Source organism: Ursus maritimus, unplaced genomic scaffold (genome assembly GCF_017311325.1).
Source record: "Ursus maritimus isolate PB19 unplaced genomic scaffold, ASM1731132v1 scaffold_9, whole genome shotgun sequence".
Lineage (NCBI taxonomy): Eukaryota > Metazoa > Chordata > Mammalia > Carnivora > Ursidae > Ursus > Ursus maritimus.
In genome coordinates this window covers 39200017-39226239 of record NW_024427107.1, presented here as the reverse complement: position 1 = coordinate 39226239, position 26223 = coordinate 39200017, and the positions used below count along the sequence as shown (strand labels likewise).

Below are 26223 nucleotides of genomic sequence, written 5' to 3'. Positions count from 1 at the left end.
CTCCCACAGCCTCGTTCATCCTGCTCCAGAGTGCAAGACTGGTGTGATCTCGCATGTGACGCAGCCTCCTCCCCAGGAGGTGAGGCCTTGTGACTAATAAACTGTTGTCCGTTTAGCCTGTCCAGGGTGGTGTTTGGACATCCCATTAAGCTGAGGGTGGACTCTCTTCCTCGCCACCAGGTGACTAAAACAACTGCCTTCTTGCATAAGCCTTCCCTCACCCACCTCTTCCAAGGTAGAATCGGCCATCCCTCTTCTTTGCCACACTCACTGTACTGGGTATCCTTCTATCTTAGTAACCAGCCCTCTCACTGCTTATGCATCTCTGTCCTTCTAGTACAAATGGAAAGCTGACTGAAGGTAGCAGAATTTCTCCTGTGTGTTTATATTTCTGGTTCTGAGGGCAGTGCCGGTACATAGCAGGCACTCAGTAAGTGTTTCATGAATGAATAAATTCCGAAAACCATTACATAGTTGATGCTGGTATTAGGAATTTCCTAATACCTACCTAAACAAAGAAATAAATGGAATTTTTCTCAGTCTAATAATTGCTAGTGGAGGGGCAGGGAGGGTATCTGCTCCTGCTGCAATCTGCTAAGGAAGAGAGGAGGTAGTCTGAGGTCATGGGAAAAGAACTAGTGACACATTTCTTCACCTCTTGAAAGCTCTGTGAATGGTAGAAAGAAGAGGATGACCTGGGGAATTAATTCAGAGAAACATCATGTACATAAAATTGTTTGATCTACCACAATCTGCCTTTTAGGGAACCATAATTTGAATAAAAAGATATTCTTTTTAAATTTAAAAGCAAAGAGGGGCGCCTGGGTGGCGCAGTTGGTTAAGCATCTGACTCTTGGTTTTGGCTCAGGTCATGATTTCAGGGTACTGGAACCGAGCCCACCTTGGGCTTTGTGCTCAGCACAGAGTCTGCTTGAGATTCTCTCTCTCTGCCTCTGCCTTTCTCGCTTGTGCTGTCTCTCTCTCTCTTTCTAAAATAAATAAATCTTTAAAAATAAATAAATAAATAAATAAATAAATAAATAAATGCAAAGAAAATGCTCAGTGTGATTATGGATAATTCGGATTTGTGTCAGAGGAGAGGAAGTCCATGTCCGTGGAGGGAAGAAGCCTAGAGAAGGTATGCATTTGGTGGGAGAATAGTAGGATGAATCTAATCTCATAGAAGAACTGGGCTGAATCCAATGCAGTGGCAAGCCTGGGCTTGTAATGGATCAAGCTTTTACAAGGCTGGGTCTCGCTCTCAAGCCACTATGGTGCCTGTACTCTAGGGACATTAGGACCTGCAGAGTCACGGATGGAAGGAGTCCTGCCGAATCAGTCAGTACCCTTTCTCTCAGCCCCTTCCAGGGCCAGACATCTGGTCTCCCACCGCTCCTCTATGGCCCTTGCCCAGAAGACAGGAGGGGCATCCAAGGCCATGAACACTGTTGCTCTGCTATTTCTCAGTTTTCTCAAATGTTCCCAGTTGAGTGAAAGAGTGATGGCACTATTATCTCTTTGCAATCTGATTTTCTCCTGTCACTTATCCGTGGATTCTGGACTTCTCTGATTAATATATGACCATTAACAATTGAAAACAATTAAAACTGTAAGATAAAATATCATAGTCTGGTTTAACTGCATTCTATTTTTAAAATGTCAATAGTTGTTCACTAACTATCCTAGTTAGGAAGGACTTTCTTTCGTTTCTCATTTTTATCTCTATGTATTTTTCGTGTTGAATTGTCCTATCCTTCACACAGTTATCGTAACAGTAGATAGTAGGTTGTTTTCATGTCTTCACTTAGCAACAACAGCTTTATATTAGACCCTAAACGACTTTGGAGTATAGCTGGTCTCTGGCAAGCCTAGTCTGGACTCACTGTTTTCTAACGGAGCTGCGTCTTGCCGCTAGAGTAGTATAGGAGTGGAGATGTGGCAGACCAGTAAACGTGCCCCAAAAGCCAAAAGGGATTCAGTAGCTGGGCTCTCTCCTGGCCAAGTTTCAGTTCCCAGATAGTTTATTTCACCGACATTCATGGCCTCTGGCCCGGAGGATCTTCCGGGTGGGAAGATAAAAGTCGGGGTTTACATGTCTGAGCTTCAGTTTCTATCTCAGCCTGCAGACTGCCCTCCATTTAGAATTAAATTAACTTAGAAAGAGAGTGCAAGTACCGTGTTTGAAAATCTGTTCAGTTTGCCTGGTGATCTAATTTTCAGCCCAGATATGATTTGGCTTCCCTGTTGGATCGTGTCTGCTTTTCATTTGCTGGGTGTTGTTCACCAGGTCCCAGGACGTTGCAGGAGGCTGCCAGCAGACCTTGGAAGGCCAGCCCCTGTGCATATTTTTCAACTTCAGAGTCATAAGACTGGCCTCCAGCTCTGCGGCAATTACCCTGGCTTCAAGAAGCATCTTGTATTATTTTTTAAACATTTTTCTTTTGATACATACCCAAGCACCACACATTTTCCCCCTTAATTTTTAAACCCACGTACACTTCAAGGGAAATTGAATCCATATGTTTCTGATTCATTTACACACAACTCATCAAAATATTGTTTTAAAAGAGCTAAACTCAAATCCCACAGGGGCTGAGCGGGTTTCAGAGTTGGCTGAAGGCTCTCCCTTCCCTGGTCGTGGCTGGATGTGAGCAAACCCGGCCCCAGTGAAATAGGAGCCCCCACACTTCCCAGAATCGGCACTGAATAGCACCTTTCTTTGAGGTTCAGATAGAACTTCTTCGACTGCCGTCAGCTTTCATTTGCACAGTTGCTATGGCCCCTGTTGCCTCAGCCCAGATAGTGGGAGCAAACCAACAGGAAAAGTCACTCTTTACATCGTTCTTCCAAATTGGAATGATCAGAAATCTTCTAAGGAGGCTCCTGATGTATATTTTCCTGCCTGATTGCAGACCCATAAAATCATGGAGCTGGCAGGGACCCTGCAAAAATCATTCTCCTACCTTCACCTAGGCCTCACGCAACTCCTAAACAAACAGTAAAGCTATCCTAATTACGGTCACCAGCACTGTGAGACCGTAGAGGCTGGTTCTTAATTCCTTTTAGGTAATTCTGACCGAGGCTCCACAGCTCTCAATGTCAGTAACTCTGTTAAATTTAGATATATATACACAAGGTTTATGTGCTTGCCCTCAACTAAATTCTTGAGGTTCCACTAGTTCTCAGATAATGAACTGTGAAATTGTCCCGTTGTGCCATTGGTTCCCAGTAACCATTGGAGCGAGCATGGAGTCTGGCAGGACAGCCAGCAGTGAGAAGCTTTGTCTGTGGTTAAGAACTGTTCTCTTATGCCTGAATTAATCAGGAAGCTCAGTGGGAATGGTTGAAAGAGCTGTCAACATCTGGACATCTCTGCCATGGAAATTCCCAAGGCGATCACAGCATTAAAAAAAACAGCGTTTGGGGGGCCATTCTTCCATTGCCCATACAGAAAACAGGGATGCCGACTTCAGGCACCACCGAAAGGTTAGCGAGATGGCCAGATGCACAGAGTCGAGCGGAAATTCCTGAGCCTCCAACAGGGGTCAGGACTCTGAACGCAGTACCTTTGCTCATCGGCAGGGGAGGCTTCCAAAACACAGGGCATCTCTCACTGCTACCCTGAAAGAACGGGTGAACTTTTCAATAGATTTTTATGATTAATATCAATTAATGTAACCGCTCTGAAATGGTGGGGCCTCATTAGTATCAAAAAGTTCTGTTAGTTGGCACTAAAATGGCATCAGGCATTCAGCTAAATTCTTGCTTTCCTCAGGGGCCGCCAGCTTGCTCAGTTTGCCTGGGGCTTTTGACTCGACAGCCTCTTCCCACATTAAACAAGTGAATCCTGGGCACTCTGGTGGGTTCACAAATCCTGACAGATGTTTCTTTACAAAAACATGCAGGCCCTACATCCCTTGAAAACCTGAAATGGATGATGTTCTTTCTCGTTCTTCAAACTTTCTCCACATTGTTCATTTACTCCTTTTACTCAAATCCATACGAAGGGCTCCGCTGAGCCTGAATCCAGAATAACATTTTGTATTATAACAGAGATGTGTTGGGGGATTTAAAGATGTGTTTATTCGTATTTTTATTTTTCTCGCAGCTACTCGAGTGTTCGAACGGTTTAGGGGCCTTGGACTATTCCTCTGGGTGAATTCTTTTCTGGCATCCTATTGTGATCTAAATTTATTATGATCGGGTTGGTTGGTGTAGCAAAAAAAATTAAAAAGGACAACGGGGCGTATCGCCAGGGCGCACGTTGTATAGGCTCTAGAAGACGGCTTTCGAAATCAGCCGCGTCACTTAGCAACCGTATTGGAAATGAAACACATCTGTTTCTAAGTATCCAGAACCTGGGCGGAGCGCACGATTTTCACAAGACCTTGCTGTTATCAGGGGGTACTTAGGCCTGAGATTTGTGTCCCGCACTGTCTTTTGAAGGGTACTACTACTAAAAATAGCAGCAGCTCCCGCCTTTGGTGCCCAGACACGTGTCAGGCCTATGCCTCGCACATCATTGACATGACCTGATTGGATCAAGACAAGCGGGTGAAGTGGGCATCCGAGAACACCTGTTAGGCAGATGGGCACCCCTGAGGTTCCCAGGGGTTGGCTCGTTTGTCCCAGACAACAGAGCTTGTAAATGGACGAAGACGGACTCAGATCCAAGCCAATCTGATTCCGAAGCCGATAGGGAAATGAAAAATAAACACATGAAATGAGACAAAATCGAGTAACACGGTCTCAGAAGTAGTAGGCAATACTATTAACTATACTTTATTTAAAAACATTTCATAAGAAGAAGGACTTGTGCAAAGTTAGGTATTCTGCCTTCTAGGCGAGTGTTGTGCAGAACAAGGGTGTAGCCCCGAAACCAAGTGCTCGGTGATCTTCTCCCTGCTGTCCAGGCGGCGTACCCCCTCTTTCTCCTCGGCAGAGTGAGCTCCCCTTCCCTTCTACGGTACCCTTGCGGGGCGGCATCTTTCTTCCTTGCTCTTTCTCCCCTGCCAGACAGTAATGCCCTCCGGGGAAGGGTCCTCTGGTGTTCCCCCTGCCCGGCACCGTGCTTGGCCTGGAGTGTACGCCATTCAGTGGCGGTTTAGTGAATGGGGACATTGAAGAAGTTGAGAAGGCCGTGGGGGAGAAGGAACAGGACTGTAATGTGAGCCATCTTCCATGCCAGAGCAAAGCCGTCTTAGGTAAGATCCGACTCAGGCTGCCAGTTAGCAGCCCAGCCCACCTTCCAGCTAAACAGCCTCTCTTAGAGCTGCATTTGCTGCCGTTGGTCTTTTTTATTATCAGACAGAATTTTCCAGCATCTTCCTACGTAGGTGCTTTAATACTGTCCCCCCTAATATAAACTAGGTGTGTCTTTTATGGAGAAACTTCTGGCTAACCTTTGGGCTGTGCAGATGATTAAGAAAATCATCAATGCTTATTAAGAACTTATTTATTTAGACAGAAGAGATCAAAACCCTGCTACGCCATGCTTTGTTCAAAATGAAAGCTGTTGGCGGGTCCCAGCACGGTCTTCTGGTACAATCCAACTGACACCCCTCTCCTTTCAGAACATAGAACATGACAGAGGCGGACAAGCAAACATAATTAAACACTGGCCCAGATAGGGTTTTTCTTAATTAGTTGTGAGTTTCTATAATGAAAATACCTGGAGATTTATCTGACTTCAAAGTCCCATTAAAGCTGTGCTGCTTTTGTTGCTTTGAAAATTTGGGAGTTGAGGACTCCTCGCCCCGTGCTTCTTAATGATGATAATTATATGATATGCTTAAAAGTGCTTTTGATCTTGGCCTCTCAAAGCACTCAAGTGAGGCATCAATTCCCTCAACCCCACTCTGAGGCAGGCCTTCCTTGTTTACGGACAATGCGTGCTGACACGGATGTCACAGCCGTCGCTGCTTCGGAGAGAGCCTGCTGGCAGCCTCGGTGACAAGGCACCGTTACACATCGCCATCTCCGGCCGAAATATTAATCCGCGGGCATGGTGGCCACACCGCACACACGTACGCTGTTTTATGTAGCTTTTGATCTCATTTAAACAGTAACAAGAAATTCATAGAGGAACCAAGTTACACGGCACCCACCGCTCCTATGACCTGGGTAATAGAATTTCTCACTCCTTCTTTTCCTTTTCTCTTTTCTAAGAGTTTCTCAGAAGGCAGGGCACCAACCAGGTGACAGGTGTGTGGAGAAAATCTCATCTCGGGCCACAAGGAGTGATTCCCTACCTTTCCCGCAGTTCCTCAATCTCGCCAGTGAAACAATTGGTAGAGAAGAGCCTTACGCATCTGTAACTGAATTTGCTGACTTTGTACCTCGCTAGCATGTTAGCTTCTAGCGTCATCATCCATGGAGCAGGCGGGACACAGACATAATACCTAGTATGGAAAAATGAATGAAAAGTTAGGGAATAAAAGCTGGGTTTTGGCACAAACCTTTCCGAGGGAGTAAACTCTACTATGAGCAGGTTGAAGTTGAGTGAGAGTCTCTTGTATGTGCTATAATTTGTACATTTCTTTACCTGAAGTGATTAAATACATCTTCGATTTGAGTAGATGGCCCATAAGTCTAATTTGGGGGGCCTCTCAAGATCCATTCAGAAGAGAACTTGGTAGAGTGCAATAACACATGAAAGACCGTCCTGCTTGCTCGTCAGCGGATCCTGGAGTACCTGCCTTCGCTCTATTGCTACCTCAAAAAGGAAGACGACCAGGGATCCAGGGACATCAGGGATGAGTGTAAACACATGTAACAGGACCTTCTGGTGCGTTGGAAGAGAGGCTTAATGTCAGCCAAGCACCCTCATTTTGCATATCCGGATCCACGGACAGGCTACAGAATCCAAGAAAATAAAGAAAAAAAATAAATAAAACACAACAGCACGAGCCTAGATCTTATTTAAAAATTGTTAAAATTAGACCAAGAGTAGCAATGTTATTACAATTACCTTGAACATCCATATAAAATGGACATTTTTTTTAATCTCAAAGACCCTGGTGTATTATTTTCTGTGTGGTGAGCGGGTTTGTAAAGTTAAGAAAAAGGAACAACAGCTGATGTTTATTTTCCTATGCACCAGGGTTGTTCTAAGCTCCTCAGGTGTAATCTTCACATCAGCCCTACAATGTCGGTGTGGTTTTCCTCATTTAGAGATGCAGAAACTGGGGTCAGGAAGGTTAACTAACTTGCTAGAGGACAGTGTTAATAAAAGGGCCAGGATTATTACTCAAAGCTGTCTGACTCCAAAGCTCACATTCTTATCCCGTAGATTATTCTGCCTGGAGGATGCAATTTGAGCTGGAAGACAGGGGACCTGGAACCAATAATGCTAGCACGAGAAAAATCCATCTCATCATCTCATATATTGTTCCTTCTGTGAAGACGTAAGCACGTGCACGCACCCCCCCCACACACACAGACAAATACACGCACACACAGGAGAGAAAGACATAGGTCATATCATTGTATTTTCTAAGTCTGGGAAGACTTTATAGCGTAGCTTAAGGTTTTAAAGTTATCACAGTGGGTGTTAAATGAGTACTCAAACTATAAGCAATAATCAAGCATTAGACACAATAATACAGACTTTTTTTTTTTTTTTTTTTTTGGCCATTCTGATCTTTAAGAAAGCAAAACCCTGTGTTGGGAGAGATTATTTCAGTTTCCGAACTGAGGTAAATGCAAGTCCTTGCAATGTCACACTGCAGCACTGTGTACCAGGCCCCTTCCAGGTGAAGTGTTTGCTTTGTCTCCTGTTTACTCTTGGTTAGGGCCCAGACTCTATGAGAAGCGTAAGTCACCTTCGAGATTCTCATTCGGGAGAGATGGAAATGATCCTCTCAGAGTAGATAACCCTAAAGCTTACGACGGTGTTGTCCTGAAGGATATTGGCCAGGTTTGTCTTTAACTGAGCAAACCCACTTTACCACGCCTTAGCTGAGTGATGAGATGAAACTCTGGTCCTCAAGTTTGCCTTCGAGCCAGGCTTACCACCCTGTGTTTTCCTCATTAGTAAGTTAAGTGAACTTTTGACATATGCTAACTTTTTATTTGTATAAGAGTCATACAGTTTTACTTGTTCAAAAATTAAACTCTGACATCTGAAAAGCTAAGTAGGTGAGCAAGATACATCTGAAATGGGATTTTTTTTTCCTTTTTTGAGATTTTATGTATTTGACATGAGAGAGAGAGAAAGAGAGAAAGAGAGCACAAGCAGGTGGAGTGGCAGGCAGAGGGAGAAGCAGACTCCTGCCGAGCAGGGAGTCCGATGTGGGGCACCATCCCAGGACCCTGGGATCATGACCTGAGCCGAAGGCAGAAGCTTCACCGACTGAGCCACCCAGGCGCCCCTGAAATGGGATTTTAACGACAGGTCCAGTACAGAGGACCCCAGATAAATAAGACAGGAGATCAGGTACATCAGAAACGCCTGAAGCCTGTACGGTTGAGACCTCCACACTGAGCAAGCTTCCCTCTCTGCTTGGGCAGGGCCTAGCCTCTTTGCTGGAGAAAGTGGGCAGGGGCCAATATGCCCAGTGTGCCCCAATCGAAGAAGACGCAGACTTGGTATCTAATCTTTTCCCAGGCACGTGAAAGCAGAACAGAGCCCGCTTCTGCCATCTCTCGCCCTCCAAGACTGAGAAGATCCGAGCAAGGCTGGTGTGCGGCATGCATGCCGGCGGACAGGGACAACACGCTCGAGGTTGTCTCAGGAAGTCAAAGGTCAAATTATTCCGGCAGTTATCTGCGATGATGTAAGTGGTAGGTTTTAGAGAAGTGTTTCTCGAGTGTGATACGTGGCCTGCTGGAGAGCAGCAATTACCCTCCTAATGGACCACAGACTCATCCAGAATGTAAGACATTTTTTGAGTGTGAATGAAACACAGTTCTTTAGAGGTCCTCTTTTACAGGCAGCCAAAGCCTACTTGATAGCAGTCTATCAAGTTTTAATATTAAAAACAAAATTAAGACTCACCAGAGTTTACTGAGGACTCGAAAGTAGACTGCACACTGCAGTTACTTGGCAAGACTTCGGCTCTGGGAGAGGAAGGACCGTGCCTTGTTGACTGCCGTACCCCAGCAGCCAGAGAGATGCCCGGTGCACCGAGCAGGTCTCGATGAATGACGATGGACTGAACTCCTTGCAGAGAGGATGGCTCCTCCTTCACGGGCGCACAGGCATCAGGTTTTATTTCCCACAATTTGGGGGAGGAATACATTGTTTTTAGAACTACCACGATTTGTTGTGATTTTCCGTTGCTGCTGCTCTGGCTTTAGAATTATAAATCACTATTAGTTTGGCTTCGTCACTACTAAGTTTAGTATGATGTGGGCTGTTTGGCTAACCCTACAATATGTAGCTTTGCACATTTGCATCAGCATTATTTTGGTCCATAATTTTCCAATAATTCGATCTTTAAGGCATGCCTGCAGTGAGCTCAATAATGAACCATCTATATATCTGGAGATAACACAGACACACGCGTGCGTCAGCTGCCAAATTGTAGATTATTTTTAACTTTATGTCATTGTTTCATAATATAAACCTGTAGTGAGCTTATAGTTTCTGAATTTTGCTCATCTTTCATCAGTCACTGGGTTCCCGTACACTGGAACAGGTGGGAAAGGAGGGTATCTGTACGATTAAATGGGCTGTGGTGTCTCCTGGCCCATCGAACTGTCCGTGCTCACCAAAAAGTGACAATCAGTCTTTCAGAGCCCAGTGCTTATGTATGTTGACACTGGCCAAAAGCACCATCTAAAAAGGTACCAAAGAACCCCCACATCTTCAGACAATCCCTCCAAGCTCACCTCCCTCCTAAATCGATCCTCCTTTTGTTAGTTTCCTCAGGCTGCTGTAAGAAATCCTCACAAACCAGCTGGCTTAAACATCAGAAATTAATTTCCTCATAGTTCTGGCCCGAAGTCTGAGATCAAGGTGCTGGCAGAATTGGTTCCTCCATGCCCTTCTCCTAGCTTCTGATGGTTGCTGGCCGACCTGGGTGTTCCTCAGCTTAGAGACACGTCACTCCAGTCTCTGCCTCTGTATTCAGGTGGTGTTCTCGCATGTACGTCTGTGTCTCTGTGTCCAAATTTTTCTCTTCTTACAAGGATAACATTCATTGATATTCTTTTTTCTGAATTATTTTTTAAAGATTTATTTATTTTAGAGAGAGAAAGAGAAAGAAAGAGTGTGAGCAGGAGGAAGGGAGGAGGGAGAGGGATTCCCTGATGAGCATGGAAGCCTACACCAGGCCCCATATGGGGCTTGATCCCAGGACTCTGAGATCATGACCTGAGCTGAAATCAAGAGTCGGCCACTAAACCGACTGAACCCCCCAGGTGCCCCTCACTGATATTCTTTTAAGGACACCAGTCATTGTATTAGGGCCTGCTCTAATCCAATACGACCTCATCTTGATTATGTCTGCAAAGACCTTATTTTCAAATAAGGTCCCATTTGCAAGTAGTGGGGATTAGGACTTGAACATAACTTTTTGGGGGACACATTTCAACCCACAGCATCCTTATTTATTGATTTATTTTTCCCTGGTGATTATTCTCTTGGCTCTGTGTCTTATCTTCTTCTCCTCAATTAACCCCATTTGGTACTTGAAGGCCCCTTGGAACCTTCCAGCTTGACCCCATCCAACACCCTCCAGCCACACACCTAAGATGAAACTATGCTTGGACAAAGTAGGCCCCTGATGAGTTTCTGTTGGCGTGACTTAGTGGCTTCTAAGGTCTCCAAATGATAATTCTCTTATTTGAAAGAGCCAATACTCCAGAATGTCCAAAAAATGACCACTAATCACAAAAATGATAAGGGTTTAAAGTATGTATATTTTTTTCACTGAAAACAGCCATATTCTAATGGCCACTGGAGAAGACAAAACATGTGTTATTGGTCCACTAATATACTGCTCCGTGGCTTGGTGCCTCATAAGTTCCCTGAGGTGCACCTAACGACCTAGTCATATGACACAGCTTATTGTGTCTTTTTGTTTAATCATGCCCCAGACAAACCTGAGTTAAAGCACATCCACTGTTTTTTAAAGTGTGATTTGAATTTTTATTTTTTATGTTCACTGGTATTTTTAAAGGATGTCTAAGCCAATCTAAATGACTCTGTTGAGAACCCAGAGAGCGGCTGCCCAGAGGAGATTGGATCTTCTGTAGCTGCTTGCCTTCCTTATGATCATCAGTGTGCATAGAACCTGGAAGTTCTTGAAGAAAGCACGGATTCGTCGCCAGGTCTTGTAGGGCCGCAGCAGAGCGTGACCTCAGCGGGGACCTTTATCAAGTGCATACCATCACCTCAGTATTTGCCCTTTGTACCAGAATTACCTGCTAATAATGGTCTGCACACTAGTTTTGGAGGTATTTTAGGAAAAGAAATCGTGTCTTTTTAAATTTTATATTATTGGTAGAGTGGTGTGAGTCACTTAATAAATATTGAAGTCAGTTCACCTACTTTCAAATGCATTACAGAGCAAGGCATCATCAGAGGCAAAATGGCCCTCCAAATGTTATTCTGTCTAATGAAGACAAGATCAGAGAATAATGACTAAAGAGAAGGTTGAAGGTAAAGCCATGAAAAAAGTATATGAGATAGATATGAGGTAAAAGAAAGCTGAGTACAGTACAATACCAGAAACAAAAATTTAATAGAAGCAGTAGTCACATTGAATTTAATTTAGATAGATTATTAGAATAACACAATTAATAAGCTTTATGTAATAAATAAGTACGAAACTCCGTAACTAGCAAATTCAGAAATTCACTTTCTTTTCAAGCATATGTGGGGTATTTCCAAAAAATTACCATATAATAGTCCAAAATGTAAATTTTAACAAATGCCAAAGAATCAGAATAATTAAGACCACTTTTTTTTACTATAATGAAATTTTACTAGAAATTAGAAATAAGAAATAAAAATACAGCCAAAAGAAGGCCATACATTTGGAAACTAAAAAACACACTTCTAAATAATGCATGGATTAAAAATAAATCATTATGGAAAAGTATTTAGAAGGAAAAAAATAAAACTACCAACATCAAGACTTGTGGGATGAAACTAATTTAGCGGTTGAGGGTTATTTATAGTTTTAAATGTCTACGGAAGAAAATCAGAAAAATTGATAATTCCAAGCTAAGCTTTCAACCCAAGAAATTAGAAGAAGGGTATCACAGTCACTCCAAAGAAAATAGAAAGAAGGAAATATAAATGAGCATAAATTAAAGGATAAAAATTCTTAAAACAATAGAAAAGATTGACAAAAGCAGAAGCTGATTTCTTTGAGAAGACTAATAACATTAAGAAACTTCCAGTAAAATCAATCAAGCAAGTAAGTAGAAAATAGCAAGAAAGAAAATAGTAATGTTAGAAATTTAAAAATGAAACATAATAAATAAAATAAAGATGAAAAACACAAAAGAATAGTATTCACAATTTATGCCAATAAATTTGAAATCAATTAAATGATTTCATAAAAAATTATAACAATTGCCAAAGCGAACTCAGGAAATACTGGAAAATGTGAATACACTAAGGAGTTTATATCAATAATCAAAAACTTACCATGAAAAAATACCAGTGACAGACGATTTTACAGATGAGTTTTCTTCAAAAGAATAAATAGCTTATATCTTATACAAATTGTTTTTGTAAACAAAAAAGGCTAGGAACTCTTTTTATGTTTGTATAACCTTGATACCAAGTCCAGACAATGCAAGGAAGGAAATTTATAAACTATCCTCATCTACAATGATAAAGGTAACAACCTATATTTAAAAGGCACACTTAGTAGGATATGAGCACTCTACGTGCATTGTCTCGTTAATACTAGCAACAACCTTAAGAAGTGGGTAGTGGGTGCTATTCTTGACTCTAATTTCCAGCTGAGAAAACTGAACCATATATTGTCAAAACTTGGCTTTTAATGTCAAAATCATAATTTAAGGGAATCAAATTGAGATGTATGTGTGTATTATACATATATAAATTTATGTATAAATATATGCATAAATATATATTATACATACATTTTATATATATAAATATAATTTACAACATTAAGTGACTAAAGATGAAAAACAACTACATTTATGTTGAAAATGAAGCATGACACCTGTTATTATCATTAGCGTATGGATCAACATGGTACTAGAAGTTTTTTCCCACATGACAAAATAAGGAAAAGTAATGAAATATATATGAACGAGAATATAAGAAATAAAAATTGTTGTTCACACATGATATGATGGCATACACAGAAAAATTAAGAGGATCTATAAACTATTAAAACCAATAAGAGCCCAGCAATGATGCCAGATATATAAACTATAAATAAAAATCAATGTGTGCCCCTATAACCAGGGATACTAGATCAAAAAATATTATTAAAAAAAGAAAAACATAGCTATTAAAAATCATGATTGTAAAGACTATTTAATGGCATAGGGCAATGGGAAGATAACCATGATATCATATTGAGTGAAAAAAAGCCACACAAAATTATATTTATCCCTACATCATCATTTTCTTTACAACACATTATAAAACCCTATCTTGCACAGGTTTTGGTTGTGATTTCCTGAAAAATGGATATGAAGTCCAGTAATATGTCAAATGAGTCATGGGAATTGGAATGATATTTTTTCTTCCAATTTCCTGCATCTTTCAAGTGTTTATACTGAGCTCCATTTTGAAAATGAGTAAAAATCTTTTGAAAAAGTTTTAACTGAATGTGCTGAAAGAACCTGAGGAAAAGCTTTGGACACATGCTTTTGGTGAAGATGGTAATGGTTCTTGAAGGACAGAAGAAGACTTAATTGGGATGCCCTTATGAAGGCTACAATTCCAGTGTCAAATCAAGGCAATAGCTTTGGGGAAAGGAGATTCCTAATTCCTCGAAACCATTCATTTCCCAACACTTTCTAATGTCTGCTAAATGATTCCGTGCCCTGGCCAAAGACTGCATTGGAAAAAGAAGCAAATGGATCTCATAATCAACGTAATTAATAAATCTGTTGCTGGTTGTGATTTGAATTAAGTGTAAGATAGAGGCAACTGCACCAAAGCTACACAGAGCTTTCCCTCTATCAAAGCTACAAGTCGTCATCGCCTTCTTCTTCTTCTTCTTCTCGTTCTTCTTCTTCTTCTTCTTCTTCTTCTTCTTCTTCTTTTTAATTTTATTTATCCATTTGGCAGAAATTGAGAGAGAGAGAGAGAGAGAGAGAGCACAAGCAGGGGAAGCAGCAGGCCGAGGGAGAGAGAGAAGCAGGCTCCCCAAAGGAGGGAGCCTGACTTGGGGCTTGATCCCAGGACCCCAAGATCATGACCTGAGCAGAAGGCAGACACCCAATGGACTGAGCCACCCCGGTGCCCCAAAGCTACAAGTCTTCTAATGGTGGTTTGATTCTCTGGTAGGTACTGGTCACAAAAGTAAATTTATAAAAAACTATTTTTAAATATTTTAAAATGCTAAATGAAACATAGTCTTACAGGAACCCTAACCCAGTATTTTGTCATGGAGATTTTACATTCGGTCCTCTTGCATTGCTGATGTCAGCATATGGGGCCGGGGTGACTGAGGAGATCCAGGGGGCCCTCAGTTTAAAACGTGTAAGGGCTGGGATGGTGGAAGCCTTTTGTGGCAGTAGGATGCAGTGGATGGGAGACCTTGCTTCAGAAAACCTTTAGTCTTGTTCTGCCATTTTCCAGCTATGAGACTCTGGACAAGGCACTTCCAGTTTCTAAGCCTCAGTTATCTTGTAAAATGGAGATAATGAGAACACCTATGTTGCCGAATTGTTGTGAACATTTGACTAAAGAACATAAAGAACTTAGTGTGACCTTAATAGGTTAACTATTGTTACATAAGCTAAATACAAATTTCCAACATTTGTCTGATAGTCAGTTGTCATAGATAAGTTCATAAAAAATCTGCCAGTTTTGCGCCTGGGTCAGGCTCAGTCGGTTGGCCTGCCAACTCTTGATTTCGGCTCAGGATACGATCTCAGGGTCCTGGGATTGGGCTCCATGTTCAGTGGGGAGACTGCTTGAGGATTTTCTCCTTCCCTCTCCCTTTCTGCCGCCCCCGCTCTCTCTCTCTCTCTCAAATAAATTTAAAAACCTTTAAAAAAAATAGCTGCCAACTTTATTGTCCTTTCCAGACACTCCAACCTTCAACAAATTTCCTTTCTCTGAATTTATGTATTTTAACAGTACTCATAGATCAAGCCCAAATTTCCTTATTCTTGAAGAAAATTAGCAAATCCTGAAGTCTGTGTGGACTATATAGTCTTGTTTTCTAATTTAGGTTGAGAGCAGTCTTTAGGAAAGCACTCAGAAACAGGAAAAGTCCAGAAGGTACGCGCAAGCCAAGTGCTGATGAGGCTTGAAATGAGGCGAACTGACTAAGCTCAGTTTGAGTACATCCCCAGAAAAGGGAAGCAAAGCCAAACGGTTGGGAGCCAGCCGGCTTATGGAAACAATCTGGGAGAAAAGCTAGAGGTTCTAAATAAAACGGAGGCTACGTGACTGGCTGGCTTACAGACTGGTTGGTTGTTGGCCCCAACTCTGAGGTGAATCTGCCTCATTTGAGGACTCAGAGTAGGGTGGGCAGTGTATTTTTCTAATAACTGTTGACTATGTAATTGTTTTTGAAAGAAAAAGAAAAGTCCATGGCTATCACAACAATCCAGAAACCAGATTACAAAATCTTTTATCATCTGCTTATGTGCTGCTGTGGCTGTCATGCTAAGAAGTATGGAATGGTTAGAGGGGGAAATTTGGGGCTGCCGGTCTCTGAAGGAGAGAGGAGAAATCAATGGAATTATGCACGAAGCATTCGCACAGTTATTTTGTTTATCCCAGAATAATCTGGAAGTTGCTGTTTTGCCTGACAAGTGGCGCTGGCTTTGTACGCCCCTCTTCTTTGATAGTTGAGCAAGACACCTTTGACCCTAAGAGAAGCCAGAACACCAACAACACAGAGTGGGAGGGGAAACCGTTCCTGGGATACGAACTACCGATGTGTAGGCATTTGAGGCATGTGTTGGAATAACTACAGTTTCTTGTCTGTGGTTGTATGGACTTAGAATTTCGACTTAGGCTGAAATGAGGAATTTTAAGTATCTTAGTGATAAAAGTTTTTAAGAAAAAGACTAAATTTATCAGCATAGGCAAAAAAAAAAAAAAAAGTTCTAAACCATAAAAGACGGTGAGGCTCTAGAAGACTAAGGAAGAAAAGTCTGAGTTGTGGCAATTTCGTGCCGCTAACAAATGGGAATATTGAGTGCAAACCAGGACTGGTGTGTGGGCGGTCGCCATCCCCCGCATCTGCATCCGTGTACGCCGGTGTTCTTGCGCCTCCCTCACATCAGCACACACATAACTAGGAGAATAACTGTGCTGGAGTCCATGTTTTCCTTGGACGGATGCCCTGGCTTTTGTGGTGCCCTTTAAAGCAGACATCTGAGAAGACCTGCCTGTATTGTCTTCCCTCCTGTCCTCTCTAGCGCAGATTGTGCCCCTGCTGGGCTGTTTCACGGAGGACCCTCATCTCACCAAAGCCAGCAGTCCGTCCCTCCCGGGGGTTACCTGGCAAATCAGCAGCTTGTTCTCGACTGCAGGGACTGCTCTTTCTTTTTTTGGAATATATTCTTCTCTGGAATCCTGAGACATCACTCCTCTTCTCATTCTTCCTCTTCCTCCAGACATGAAATGGTGGACGTCTCCAGGGCTCGAGTCACAGTCCCATCCACCGTTCTGTCTACCTTCTCTTTGTAGAGAATGTATCTCATTGAACCGCCTGGTTTTAAACATTTACAGAACGCTAAGCAATCGCAGGTTATGCTTCTACACTTACCTTTCTCGGGGCACTAGAGTCATGTATCCAATTACCTCGTTAATATCCCCACTTTAAGGTCTCGAAAGTATCTGGAACTGAACAAGTCCATAATGGGACTCTTGATCCTTTCATTTTGATTTTTCCCCAATTAAAAAAACAAAAACAAAAACAACTAAATTAGTCTCACTGTCATCAAACCATTCTCTCAAGCCCAGATCCAGGAGTCATTCTTGCTTCCTTTTCTCGCACTCTCCCATCCAATCCAGCAGCAAGTGGATTGCCCTAAAAAAACATTTTTGGAAAAATACATTCTCACCACCTCTACTACCTCTCAGACCTGGACCATGGAGCGCTCCCCCTGGCTGGTCACCCAGCTTCCATTCTTGCTCACGTAGTCTGTTTGACACACAGCCCAGTGACTCTTAAAATGCATCTCCGATCATGTCATTTTCCTGCTCAAAACACACTGCTTCTCATTTCATTTTGCATAAACTCTAAATCTTTCCTTGGACACACAAGGTCCTCCTCAAATTCGTCCCTGCCTATTTCTCTGCTGTTGTTTCCTACCACTTTCGCCAGTGCTTTGGACCCTTCCGTCGACATTAGACTTCCCGTTGGGGGGACGAGCGGCCCTCATCTCCCCTCTGCTGGTCCCTCTTGCTGCGGGATTCTGCTTCCCAGCATTTGCGCAGCTGGCAACACTCAAGTCCTTGCTCCAGTGCTGCCTCCGAAAAGACTTCCCAGACCACCCGAGGGAAAGCCGCGCACTCCATCCCCTAGCATCCATGCCCGTGAATTGCTCCAAAGCACTGTCACTAGCTCAGTTCATCTTTTTTATTCGTTTACTTGTCTGCTTCTCTCACTGGAACGTAAACTCCACGAGGACAGGGACATTGTTTTTTTCCTTTTGGAGCCCCTGCATCTTGAAGAATGTCTGGCACATAGCAGTAGCACTGATAACTTTTGACAGGTAAAAGCAAAAAGAATGCCTCTTTACACACCTACAGCCAACTTCCTCTTTTATAGGATAGAAACCTTTTTGCAATGTTTAGTACGAATATCTGTCCCGTCCCTGGAAAAAGATGGGTTAACAACACGCAGAAGGAAAGACCACTTTGTTTTCCCTTTTCCTGATCACTGCGTGAATTAAAGCTAACAGGTAGATAACCAATAGACGGCCAGCTTCCAACGCAGAGAAAAAACTCGTGACTTGTTTGCAAGTCAGGAGCCAAGTGCAACCATGTTTTCTTGTCTGGTGGCTTCCTTTCTTTCCTCTGGCACTCCTGCCCCCCACCGCAGCTCATTTGGAAGTTATAAGCCCACAGACACTGGTGGCAGGTGGCAGGGGCTGACAACCAGCAGGTATTTTGCTCCAGGGCACCCTGTAATTTAAGGTACCAGTAGAACATGTCTCCTGATTTATGGATTGATGGATCACAGGACTGCCTGCGTCTATACTGGGGAGGCAACATCAGAATTCACAAGGATGGCTGTCCAAAGCACGAGCCAATATCATTTAATTAATGAAACTGGAAGTCCTGGTGCTTCTTTCTACTCAAAACCAGAACCAAAACAACCCCACAGTCTTTAACAACCAAAGGTTTGCAGAGCTGAATGAGATCAGGTAGCTTTTTGTGTATATATACACATAATATTACTTTATGTGTAGATAAGGTCTCTAAGGTAGAAAAGTTATGAAACTTGCCCAGAGTCACCCACCAGCCAAGACTGCCTCCTATGTGTTGGATCATGTATGAATCACTGGACACCATGGTCCCCGTCTAATGACTGGCTTCTTACCAGAATAGTTGCCATTGGAATTATAGGCCCTGAACTGTTATTCCCCAAACCCCACCCACCCCCATATTTATGTCACCTTAACTGTATCGAATACTTCGACTTTGGGTTTCATTAATATAGACTCATAAGACCTGAAAGAAATTGTTTGCTCTGGCCCTCATTTCTATAGAACTCTAGTGACATCATCTTTTTCATGAGGTTTGTAAAATCCTTCCTCATAGTGACCTTGTGGTATTTCCTTCACATTCATAAACAAAAATAGCTCTACCGAATTCATCTTAATAAATGATGTCATGCCATCCTCCAATTCCATCTGACTAGCTAAGAGGCAGGAGAGCAAGATGGCGGGAGCACGCGCCCCACAGTCACATCTCAGGGCCATATTCACTTTTGATTGTCAGCACTCACACGCTTTGTGATCTTAGGAAAGGTATTTAATCTTTCTAGGTGTCAGTTTTCATATTTATAAAATAATAATAGTACTTACTCATGGAATTTACAAGGACTAATTGACTTAACGAACACAAAACATTCAGAACAATGCCTGGCACATACTAAGTGCCACATACATGTTATCAAAAAAAGGGAAAACCCTTAGATGATGAAATATTTTCCAGAGAGTCTTCGTTTTACTACACTTCAGTGTTTACTACAAGGAAGGTGGCACATTGTATTTAGATCGACTTTCCCAAGATACAACTAAGCAGGAAATATTACAATTATTGTTTGTTAGATTGTAACAAAGTGTGTGACAAAAAAATTCGATTATAAAATTATCCTACTTTTTGCTCCATTACCAAAACCGGAAGTGCAAACTTAAGGCATAAAGCAGCAATTGAGGCAATGTACTCATTATTTCAACACGTGGGAACTCTCCTTGAACGATTTGGAAATTGAATCCTGTGTAATATTTTGGCAATGATTTAAAAAGCAATAATAATGATGTTTGCCAAATCATCAGAAGATTTGCTTTAGTAAAGGAATAGCTTAATATTTGACAAGAGTTGTGGCTATGTTTAAATTTTCTCCAAGTAAGAGTTTAGTAAAATAATACATGTAGGATTTATTTACAAAATTCTTTAGTTAGTTTGTGAAAACAGGCTGCAAGGAAGCCCCATTTTACAGAGAGAGTGTAAGAGGGAGAGAAAGTAAGAAAACTTTTTACGCAGAAAGGAAGCTTTTCTAAACTCTTATCACTCGTGAAAGAATCAGATCTGGGACTCTGAAAGTCAAGTCTGTTTCTCAAAGATGATATGCAGACTCTGACTCCAAAATCCCTGCCTTCAAAGTCTAGCTGTGTGACTTTAAACAAGTCACTTAACTTCTCTGCCTCAATTTATGAGAAAACGTCTATTTCCTTTCCTTATAAAATAAAGAGAATAATAGTACCTATATCTAAGGTTGTTGGGAGGATTGAACTAGTTAATATATGCAAAGCGCTTAGAACAATACTTGGTAAGTGAGTGTTCCATAAATCTTAGCTCTCAAAATTTATCAATTTCTATGTCAGATGTTTATTTGTCAAAGGAATTAGGATGAGAAACTACAAAGTAAAGGGGGGGGAGAGAGGAAGGAGGGGGAGAAAGAAGGAGAAGAAGAAAAGGAAGGAGGAAAGGAAAGGAGGGGAGGGAAGGAGGGCAGGCAGACAAGCAGGCAGGCAGGCAGGTGGGAAGCCCAGCACATTCCAGGGTTTCAGAGGTGGTTGGGTTCCCCAGCAGCAGACCCTGTGCCAGTAACTTAAGAATATGCTCCCAGGAGGCCCTGGAAAGAAGAGAGAGGAAGCAGGACCAGGAAGGTCAGGAAATTGAGTGAGGGTGTGAGTCCAGCCACAGTTCAGTGTGGGCCTGACCCTGCAGGGGAACCGCAGAGTCTAAATGCCGCTCTGGAGTTTGTCCCAGGTTGGACAAGAGCTTTCATACTCCTCGTCAGTCCTCCACTGGCACACTTCTCGGACATGTAACCTCAGGTACTGTTTAAAGCCCTCCATGCCAGCAGAAGGTTCCAGCAGCCCAGGACAATTCTCCAAACTCTCCAGTACTAGATGGGGCATTTAGAAGGCATACCAAAGAGGAAGCACAGCAAGGCTGACTAGACTCTGAGGGTCTCGGGGGGAACACGAGAGGGGCTACTACACGGGGTTGGCCCCAGTCATTCTCCCAACGGGAGGCTGGTGATGACCTTGTAGCTTGAAAGCCAGTGAAGGTCAAACGCAAAGAGAGGGAAGGCCCAGCTGAGAAAGCAGGTTTTTCATAAGCATAGACACCTAAACACAAGCACATCTATAAATGCAGCAGGTAGTGACTGGAGTGGTTTAAATGGTTTTCATGCTTTGTCAGAGCAATGAAAACTTTCAGAAACAAGCAAACCAATATGATGTTTGATTTGCGATGGGTAGTTTTAGTTCATTTCATTCTCCCACTTTTTCATGGGCCCAGGGAGGGAGTGGTGTTAATTTTGTCTTGTGTATGGCATGTATGACATTTTGTGGGGCGATCTGTCATGCTTCTCACACTCTACATAGTAACAGAACTCACGCAGACTGCATGTTTTGGTATTTAGGAAGTGGCATCTATATTTACGTATTACTATGTATATACAAATACATGTGTGTATACATATAAATATACGTGCATCTACATACTTCTCATTTGCATACACATACAAGGATACACGGAGAGACATGACTCAGGCCAGACTGCAATTCAAGATGGACTTTTTCGATTTGGCTTCTGGGGATCAAGCTGCCTCTCAGACGTATAGATGCATAAAGAGGCACAATAACAGATTACAGATGCCCTGCGTTCTGATATTCTTTACCTAACCTAGACATTCAGCAGACAAATTAGAAGAGCAATTAGTATTTTCCTCTAGGGCCAAGAGTTTCTGGCAAACTCTAAAATGTCAAGTCATGAACAAGTTAAGAAAATCTAGTTTGAACTTAAACTCTTTGCCATCACCATGAAGATGAGAGTAAGTTTTGCTTCAGTGACATCAGGTGAAGATACTTGCATAAATAGTTTCATCCTCAGGGAATAAATATGTTATGAATTGTCACAAACATGGTTACAAATATCATAGAGTAGAAGCAGAAGACCTGGGTTGGAATCCCACCTCTGACACCTATTACAGATGTGACTTAGATCACATCCATTTCCAGAGCTTCATCTGTAAGGGACAAGAACAACATAGGATAATTGTTAGAATTAAATGAGATGGTATATGACAAGGCACTTCGTGAACTGTCAGGTGCGACGTGGTTGTAAAGTTTCAGGATCGAGTAGCCGTCGTCATAATTGAGGTAAAAGTGATAATGGGGACAGAAGATAGCCAGCTCCTGATTTTAACGACTTATATTCTTCAGGTGGAAGCTTCAATATTGTTAGATCCTTTCATTCTATCTGAACAGAGACAACACTGCGGATCTACAAAATCACAATGAAAAGAAGTATCTTTACAATTTTGGGCTATTTGTAGCATTTTCTAGCATTTTATGTCTTGTTATTTCCAAAGTGTATCTTGTTAAAGACAGTACCTGCATCTGTTTTTTCCACTAACCAGTAAGAACCTTCTGGTGGAGTTACAATTTCGGTATAGGCTTAACTAATTTATCTTGATGCATGTAAATACTCTTCTACTTGCCAGAATCTGACTCAGATAGCAGGAGATTTGGGTGATAGTTTCCCAATATTTGGGTGCTGTGGGGGTTTAGAAATGGACTTGAACAGTTGCACAAGGTTCAAATGCCAAGGATGCAAGCCCCTTCAGTATTTTCTCTGAACTTCTGTAAACTCATCAGCCACAGCCACCTTGCCCTGCTGATTTTCTCAGCCCGAATGCAGTGTGCGGTCTGATGCGGTACCTGTGCACACCCGGCCGGACTAGAAGGCTCCTTAACTTTCCGTTCCTCACCTGTACCCGCGAGACAATAAATATGCACCTCACAGGGTTCTACGCTATAAACGGAAGGGTTATCCTGGTCTAGGCATTTAATAAATGCTTCTTCTATTTCCTCTTCCTCCCGCTTCATGCCTTCCTCCTTCTCATTTTTTTTTTTAAAGATTTTATTTATTTATCCGACAGAGATAGAGACAGCCAGCGAGAGAGGGAACACAAGCAGGGGGAGTGGGAGAGGAAGAAGCAGGCTCATAGCAGAAGAGACTGATGTGGGGCTCGATCCCAGATCGCCGGGATCACACCCTGAGCCGAAGGCAGACGCTTAACCGCTGTGCCACCCAGGCGCCCCCCTCCTTCTCATTTTTTCCCCCTTCATTACGATTAGTCTTTTCACCCTATATTTGCCCATTTATTTTAAACCTGATATTTAAATCTGTCATATCTGCAAATCAGAAATACTTTAGGATACTCTGGCTTTGAGCTAGGTGTTCCCTAGCTGAAGGGCCAGGGAGACCCTGCACACACTCTTAGAGGAAAGCGACAATGAATGCTATCCTCAAAGGTCGAGAACCCTCCTTCAAAGAGCAGTTAGAGTATTGTCAGAGAACACTTCTCCTTATATGCCCAGCGTCCTTGAGAAGGATGACAATGTTAATAGCAGATTATGAGAAAGCTGCTTGACAACACCAGGGATCATTCCATCCATTTATCTCATGTCAGCAGTCACTGGTCAAGGGTTGATGTCAGGTTTAACTTTGAAGCATATCCTACTCAGGTGGAAACGATGGAAAGCACTGAGATGAATAAATGAAGATACTTATCATCAGGTGGGAAGGAGATAAAATTTAGAAGACTGTTCTCTGCTTCCTAAGATGTCAATCAAGAAGAAATTCTTTGGGCTGTGGATGGGATGCCCTTCCAAAGTGTTTTATATGATTTGGACAATTAGTTCCTGGTTCCTCAAAACAAGGAGGCAATGCATTATTTTTGTGATTCCTCCCCTGATTTCCAGTATGTCTGCCTTAGTTTGTTTGGCTTTGGTCCTGTGATTAATGCTATAATAATATTCAGAGAGGCATAAAATCTAAGTATTGAAGGGACTTTTGAGGTCACTTAGTCCATTTAGTCTAAAATGTTTTTTCTAAAGCACTTCTGGAAAATGGCCATGCGGCTTGCCTCATGTGCTCCCGTAATCATATTCTCCACTATACTGGTCCTCCGTCTGCATCACACTCAAGAATGGTTCCAAATCCTTGGCTTTTAGAAGAGAAGGAAACCTTAGAGATGATTTGCCCCTGCACATTTCAATCTTTTTCCAACCAGGATCATTCTTCTCTGTCTCCTCTGCCTGCTTCCCCTCCTGAACCTTTTTTTCTTGAACCATGTTCTCTGGTTCAGATGAGGGTACCAGCCATTGACCATGTCAGAAATTTGGCAGGCACCTTCAAGTCCTCTTGTTTGGTTTTCACACCTAACCAGTATCTGGACAGAACTCTGGAACATCTTGACACACATCTGGGAAATAACATTTCAGGACTTTAGGTATGAAGAGGAACCAAAAACGGAGAGTGGGAAAGAATGGTCAGAGGAGAAGTGAGCCCAGGAAGAACAGGCCATACAAGGCAAAGATCGAGAGAGTGGTTAGTGGTGTAAAGTACGGCAAGACATTCATTTTTGATGAGGGCTACATGGTGGCTATTGGATTTGTATTTTAGAAGTCTTGAGTGACCATTACCGGAATCTTCGCTGTGGAAGTGTCCAGTCAGATGTTGGTGAAGAAGCCAAAGAGTGAGGAAATAGAGACACAGAAAAAACTTTTGATTCTTTTCACAAAAGCTTATCTAAAAAGAGAAGTAGAGAGTGTGGTACTCAAATTAAGACATACATAGATGTCTGATGTATACTTATATTTGTAATTAAGTTATGTGCATTTTATGTAAATTAAATGATACATATGTCAATCAAATACAAATATATAAATACGCACATACATTTTAAATTAGATGAACTCGTGCCCATTTATAGGCTGAAGGGAATGGGTTCAAATGAAGAACGGTTTAAGAAGAGAAAACAAAGTATTTGAGGATAATCATGAAAGTAAATAGTAACTAGAAGAGTTGACAGGAGCGAGTATCCCTACTAGTGTGAGGCTGGAGGGAAGGAATAAAAGGCAGAGATATAGATTATTTGGCCTTTAGGGGAACAAAAAAGAGAGAAATAAATAAATTTGCTATTAATTCTAGAGAAGTTTCATAATTTATATCAGAAGAATTAAATTCTCAAAAAGAAAATACCTTGATGGACTCTTGGTGTGAAAAAGATAGAAGTCTACCACAGCACGGCCTGGGTGGTTCTCAAACTTTGTGGTCCCAGGATCCCTTTATATACTTAAAAAATTTCTGAAGACTCCAAAGAATTTCTGTTTATATGGGTTGTAGGTATATGTGTTTAGCAAATTAGAAATTAAAAGCAAAAAATTTATTTAAAAATAACAATAAACCAAATGCTAACAAAATGACATATTTTTATGAAAAATAATTATATTTCAAAAACATTAGTGAGAAGTGTTTTACATTTTTGTGAATCTCTCTAGAGTCTCTCCTAATGGAAGACAGCTGGATTCCTATACCTAACTCTGCATTAGTCTGTTGCAATATCCCGTCATGCAGCTTCTAGAAAACTCAAAATACACAATCGAAAAGATAACAGTGAGAATGGAAAATAATGTCTTAATTACCTTATGAAAATAGTTTTTCCCTTACAGACCCCTTAAAAAGGTCATAGTGACCCTACATGTCCCTAGACCACACTTTGAGAAATGCTATCCCATGATTAAACCAAGTTAGAGTGGAATTAGTCTGCATCTCATAGAGAGAGAAGGAGGAGTGTGGAGTTTCTGGAAGAGGCATTTCTGGAGAGGAGAGTTACAAAAATATACCAAGGAGGGCTGGTGCTCAGGATCTGAGGAGGTATTTGGGAGAAAACCCTGAGAAAATGGCAGCCAGCTGGGTGGGTAGGGGGCTTGTGGCCAGTAGGAAATTCCAGTTCAGAAGGAATGGCCTGTGGGTGGTTAGATTAGTAATGTCTAACATTCAATTTTAAGAATAGCTCCTATTGTTCTGGTACCTAAATTTATGAGTACATGTTTGTTTTACAGCAAAGAATGCTAACCTTGGGAGCGAGAATAAGGTTTTTGCAGTAGAAAGAAAGTTTCCATGTGAACAGTTTCAAGGGATACATAAGCCATCTCCACCTTGGTAAAACACTTTGGTATTCATCACAGATGTATAATTATGGTTTAAATATTTTTCTTTAAATGTCAGAGAAAGATCTTACCTGGGCAGTGGACACCTGGGTATGAGGTAATCAGAAACAGGATGTTGGAGAGTTGAATCAGGTCAGGCTGGATTGCCAAAACTTTCTGGGAACACCAAGCAAGGTATCCTGAAAGTGAGAGAGATGGTGACTGAGAAAGCAGTTGAGGAGAATAACAGATATTTTTAATAGTTTATATATAGTTTAATAGTCTAATATATCTCCCCCCAGGGATATATTAGTGTGCTCTAGAGGAACAGAACCAATAGGAGATATATATATATATATATATATATATAGAATGAGAGAGAGAGAGAGAGGGTGACCTTTATTT

The 26223-nt window shown here is 41.9% G+C and overlaps 1 long non-coding RNA gene across 1 annotated transcript; it reads right to left on the bottom strand.

Annotated features, from left to right (window-relative positions):
- Positions 1-4769: 4769 nt before the first annotated feature.
- LOC103661428 lies at positions 4770-25997 on the bottom strand. Its single transcript, XR_568083.1, has 3 exons — positions 25911-25997; positions 6545-6855; positions 4770-6401 (listed from the first exon to the last, which is right to left on the bottom strand). It is a non-coding gene; the product is annotated as an uncharacterized LOC103661428 (long non-coding RNA).
- Between the last annotated feature and the right edge of the window lie 226 nt (positions 25998-26223).